The 6,140-nt window shown below is 41.3% G+C and overlaps 1 protein-coding gene across 1 annotated transcript in view; it reads right to left on the minus strand.

The window, feature by feature from the left end:
• LOC102673139 (mannosyl-oligosaccharide 1,2-alpha-mannosidase IA-like) overlaps nt 1–2,156 on the minus strand; it is a 151,544-nt gene extending 149,388 nt beyond the window's left edge. The window contains exon 1 of the mRNA XM_006610231.2: nt 1,717–2,156. The gene's annotated coding sequence lies outside the window, so the exon portion shown is untranslated. The remainder of the gene's footprint in view (nt 1–1,716) is intronic.
• Between the last annotated feature and the right edge of the window lie 3,984 nt (nt 2,157–6,140).

A 6,140-nucleotide genomic window follows, 5' to 3' on the forward strand; every position in this document is an offset into this window, starting at 1 on the left:
TTGAGATCACGCGCGGTGATCGGCGTATTTCTCCTTTATTCCTTTTTATCTCCGGCCAGAGGAGGGAGGGAGGGAAGGAAGGGGGAGTGAGATTTCGGCGGTGGGAATTTTTTACGGAGGAGAGGAGAGGAGAGAGGAAAGAAATCGGAGGATCGAGAAAGTATATATTAATGGATGATAATAATAATCTTTTTTCGTAGACGCGTGGGTTTTTTGCACAATGCGGGATAAGTGAAGACGTTGCGAAGTGGTTCCTTTGTGGAAAGAAGCAGAGTATTTTTCTTTTTTTTTTTTTTTATGAAAGAGATGTAATTTTGAAGGCACGAGATTATTTGTATCGTATTTTATTGCAGAGTGAATGTACGTATGTTTCTCGAGATACGCGATTATTTATGGCTTGTGACACGTATCAAGATAAATGACAATTGGATTGGATAGTTCTTTTTTTTCTTTTTTCTTTTTATGCGATTTTTCTTGAAACGGAAGAACGATTTTAATAAGGGGGAATTTTATATTGGACGTAAGAGGAGTCGAAGCGGGAATCAAGACGTGACATTGGGAATGGAATTTTTTGATACGTTCTTATTGTCAGAGTTGAGGTTACATCATATTTAGACGAGTTTATTTGCGGTTTCGTTTGAATGGGAACTGGTATTCGATGTGATTCGATAAGATAGTGGTAGTGGTTCAACCTGTTTGCAGGTTAAGCGAGATTGAATAACGATGCCACGATAAATAGTACTTTGCTCGAAAGTGTTGAGAGTTACGGAAGATATACTTACTCTTTCGCAAGCAAGTAAAATTAAACATTGACCGAAAATCGAGAGATTATTTCGCGAATATTTCGCGAAGACGAAAAAAAGAAAAAAAAAAAGAATCGCCATTAACATTTCAAACCGTACTTCCTTCTCATTTCCATCTTAAACTTATTAAGGTCGTAATTACGAACAACGTTTGAGAAATTCCCAGGCCGAAACGCGAGGAAAGAGGCGAAATTACTGTTAATTAACCCCGATCACGATCACCGATCTTATAACCACGATTCCCTGTCCACGACATAAATCGGCCGATACGAAATCGAGAGATAATAAATCGATTCATGAAACGATTGAATAAATCGGCGAGATAACAGGCATTCATTATACTCTTCCTTCCTTTCGTTGATCGATACGTCGATACGCGTCGGTGGATTCCGAGATCGGAAAGATAGAGGTAGTAAGATATCGAGCTCGGTTTTCTCGAGACTTCTTCTTCTCCACAACGTTAAATACGAGCAAACTGGTCACGAAGAAGAATACTTCCTCCTTTGGCCGAAGGAAGAATTCCAACACGAATTTCCTCCCTCCCTCGTCGATGGAAAGGGCAAGGAAAACGAGCAAGGATCGCCCGTTGATCGTTTTCGAAACGAATAATATCATCGAGCCTCGATAAAAACACGATTTTAAAATTTACCCTCTGCTCGTTCGATCGAACGCGTGGAAAAAAATTACATAGCTATCCAAGAGCGGTCTCGACCCCATACGTAATCGACTTCTCCCCGTGAATTACGCGAGGAAAGGGTCGATCGATCCCTCGTCGTCACGTTTCGATTCCCGCTCAGCTACGACGCATCAACAAGAGTAATTCGCCGCGAGTCGAACTCATTAACAACGAGGCATTGGAACAAAGGTGCGGGGGCGAGATAAAAAGTAAGTGTAAATTCGTTGCTCGAATTACCTATCTCGTAGGATGTGGACGAGCCAGCCGATCGTTTTCCGGTAAACTTGGCAGGGCAGGATTATCACGGTCACTTCTTTCCAATTTTCCTTTCTCGTCTTATCCTTATCCAAAACTTTCCAAAGCCTTCCTCCCTTCCTTCCTTCCACCCTCTTCTTCCAACCCTCCCTTTCGACCAAGCGCGACGAGGAGAGCCTTTGATTAACCGCACCAAATCGCGTACCGAGTCGGTCGGTCGTCTATCGCCAATTATCATCCACGCGGCGTTTTCACTTCGCGGAACACAGGACGGGTTATCGAACGACCTAACCGACACTCTGTATCACACATATACTCCGCACTTTTTCGAGCAAAGGCCACGACCATCCGATCCCTTCCCTCCTCCCGTGTTTATATTTCTACGATTTTCCGCGTAAACGGTCGACAAACGCGGCTGTTCTCAACACTTCTTCTTGTGCGTCTCCACACAACGACGACTACGACGACAATAATTACGACGTCCTTCGACCTCGATCGTTTCGTTCCTCGATGCGAGAGTTTTTTTGCCGCGCGACGACGACCAGTAACCTGTTTACAGGACCCACAGGCACAACCGATAATAACTCGACTCGAAGAAAAGGCGTCTTCCAGCTGGTCCCAGATCTGTTCGAAAGGCGGATGCTCGGCGTCGTATCGCGTTGGCAGTGATGCGTTTCCGTCGCGTGGAACACGTGCGTATCCTCCTCTTTCTCCTCCTCCTTCGTTCGAACGCTATGCTTCACGATACAGGGATGCGAAGCCTGTTATTTTCGAGGATAGTAGAATTATATTGCTATTGAGTAGGAATAGTAGTGGAGGATTGAAATGGAGGCGAGATTAACGACTACCAACGTGGTCGTCGGATCGGTTGATTTCAAAGAACGCTTTGTGTATTTAGCGTCGACCATTCATCGACGATACTCGTGTATATATATATATCGAAAGAACACAATGGCAATGTGTATGCGAGATAGGATCGACGACGAAGAACGTAGATCGAGAGATTCAGTTGCAAAAGCCGTCAGGGACGAAGTATGTGTGTGTGTGTGTTGTGCCAGGTGCAAGGCTGTTAACTACTTTTTCCTCCGACCTTCGCCACGCTCTTCACCTCTGACAAAGAGGAAACGTCTTCCGAGTCTTCCAAGAAACTAGTCGATACCTGCACGCAACACAGACTCGAGGAATGCCTGTCTCGCAGCACGATTTCCAACGTACGATACGTCCTTTTTGGAAGGATGGTCGAGAGAGATGGATTCCTGGACGCGTGTCGCACGGAGCGAGGAGATCGCGAGGAACGTTGAATCGTTCTTCGTAAACCCTTTTCCGTTGCCCTTTCACTACACCGAAAACACGCACCTTTATACCCTTTCTTCTATCTCTACGTTATTCCTTTCCGCACCGTTTCTCGCCGAGCGAAGCGACCAATTCTCAACGACACACTCGCGCGCGACCACGTCCGCCAGACCACTGACACGACTCAGGATTCCACGAGTGACTGCAGCCGCACACACGGCTCGAGTCGAACGACTTCGTTGCTCGGCGCCGCGACTCGTGGAGCCGAACCATCCCGAATATGTACGAACCGTTTCTTTGCGCTGATGCTGGCCACGAGCAGCGCGCACTACGGTTCCGACTGCTCACCGTGCTGCAACTCGTCCCGTCTCCTCCCGCTTTCCATAGTCCACCACATGTTTCGAAATCGAGAAAGAGGAAGAAAAGAGTTTGGAAGGAATTGTTATGATCGTATACGATTGGTGAATCGGAAAATCGGTTGGACTAGATATGGTGGCGAGAAGGAAGAATCGTGAAGAAAGTGGTTTATTACTTTGGTGGTTGATATACGTTCCAAGTTTTCACGAAGTTGATCATCAAGTTTCACGTCTCGATGATCGTTCACCGATGATCGACCGTTTTTCTGAATTTATGCATATAATTTTGCACGCGTAATACATTTCTTCCGATTTTCCATCCACGAATCGATAGAGGTATGTCGTACTCGTAAGAGTGTTGATTAGGATTCTATGATGTGTGATGAACGTGTTAGATGAAGAATGTTCGAATTTCTTGTATCAACAAATGTATCAACATATTCTAATCTATCAGTGAATCAATATGAAAATTTACAATAATTTACTTTTCTTTTCCTTATCCAATTATACTTTCCACAACTTCAAACATCGATTATACTTAAGGCAAAGCTAAAGCCATATCGAATCCCTCCGAATTTCAATTTTAAAGGAAATCCTAGAACGAGGGATCGTTTCGTCGAGGCAATGGAAAATGTTTTCAATGGTGTTCAGGTGTGCGAGAACCGCGAAGATCGGTCATCGAACTTCGACACGGTTTAACAGGGTCTGGGTACAATTTACGTTGCGAAAGCAGTCGGAGCTCGAACTTCGAATTTACATTCGAAGTAAATTGGAATGCGGTATTCGACGCGGAATGTACAGGGCATGCTGATAGTAAAGACGACGTGTTTTCGTGGGGAGAACGGTTGCTGGTTATCGAACACCTTGGCGACGTTATTGATATGCTAACTGGCTGGAAACTGTCACATAATTTGTCTCTGTTCCGTTGGTGTTGCGGTCAACCTGGTTGTTCCGAGCTTACACCCGTATAAAGGATCAATGGTGGCGTTTGAAAGACTCTATTTACCTCTATTTCCAAGATGTGTATTAATTTGAAGAATTTCTCGTCGTAAACTTTTATCTCGAAAGTAACTTCGTTTCGAATATTTCAAGAAAAAAAGTGCAGCCGATGAATTTTTTTTTTAAGATTCTTCAGAAATATTCCTTTTCCAAAAACTGGGACTTTAAAACTTTCAGATTTATGTATTTTTTTTAATCATAGATTACTCGATGAGAAAGGTTCGAAAAGCTGTTCGAAAAGATACGTGAATATTTTTCGTCTCCAGTATAATAATGTAAAAGTTAATGACGCGATACAACGATGAAGATGGTTTAATAAAGTAGAAACGTTTTACGAAAGTGGGTCAATTTTCCAAGTATAAATTACGAAGAAACGATCGATCATCGGATTCGATTATACAATTAGTTGGACAACTTGGCTCCGTTCGCCACTTCAAACTTCCACCAACTTCTTCAAGCGAATCAAACTGTACATTCCATTTTAAGTTACGAAATTCTCTTCAAATAAGGATCCCCCCGTTGATTATTGATTTCCACCAATATCACGTATCGAGAATATTAAGAGAATGTTAAATAGTATCTATTATATACCTATTATATATAATCTCGTTCTAACGTTTTTGAAACTGAAAATACAGAAAGAAAAGAAAAAAAAATTTGTTCGACAAATTTTACAAATTTCACTTTGATCTTCAATTTCATTTTTACAACGATTGAAAGAAAATTCGAAATCCGATAAAATTTTATTCCAACCTTTGTTTCTCACGATTTATACTTGTTGAATATTTTTGAAAACTCGATTTATTCTATTCCTCACTCTCGACTTACTTTTTCACGATCACGTTCTACCTGTACCCTACGAATAACAAGACACCTTGTACAAAAAGAAAAGAATATAAAAGGATTTTATGTTACAGAAGAGTCGCCTATTCAATTTAAAAAATTAAATTAAATTCACAAAGTTATATATATTAAAATTACTCGTCACTGAATCCATTGCGTTAGATTTCAATTACGAGGGAATCCATTGTAACAAATCTCCCCCCAATAAAACCCCTCGCGTTTCGCTCGGGGTATACGGGTAAACCGGTGCAAGAAAATTCGTGAATTATATCTGGCTCACAAAGGGTCTTGGAGGAGTTCTTGGAACGTTGAATAGGCGGCTGGTCTTCGAATCTTTCATTCATATCGAGAAGGAGGGGGATGCTTTTCACGCGTCCCATCCTTTTTGTCGCCCAGGGTTGATCTTGATTTTGCATTAACGCGAATTGAAGTGGCTCGATGCTCACTACGGCGAAACTTGCGATTCAAACCTATTGAAAATACCACGTAGGTGCAATGAGATTTTCCCTGATAAATAAGCCGTCGCATCGACTTATGTAGTAATAACGATAGTAGACGAGATTTTTCAATAGGAATAAATGGATACAGATTCGTAAATACTTTCTTCTAAGTTTCTTTTCTAAAGAATTCTAGGAGAACGAGAACATATTTTTTTTATATTTCTTTAGACAATTTATAATATTTCGCTGATCGTATCTACTCTACTATTCAATCGTAACTTACGAGTTTTATTTTGCAAATAAATTATAAGTACATCCTTCTTTGTATGATTTAATTTTTGCATAGATTCTTTTCTCTTATACCTCTCTATTTATCAATTTTTTTATTCTCAAATCAAAATACATTTAAAGTATACGAGATGAGAAGGAGACTTTTTGCGAAAATTTTCGATCTTTTTTTAAAAAACACAATATC

The sequence above is a fragment of the Apis dorsata genome, unplaced genomic scaffold (assembly GCF_000469605.1).
Source record: "Apis dorsata unplaced genomic scaffold, Apis dorsata 1.3 scaffold_70, whole genome shotgun sequence".
NCBI classification, from domain to species: Eukaryota; Metazoa; Arthropoda; class Insecta; order Hymenoptera; family Apidae; genus Apis; species Apis dorsata.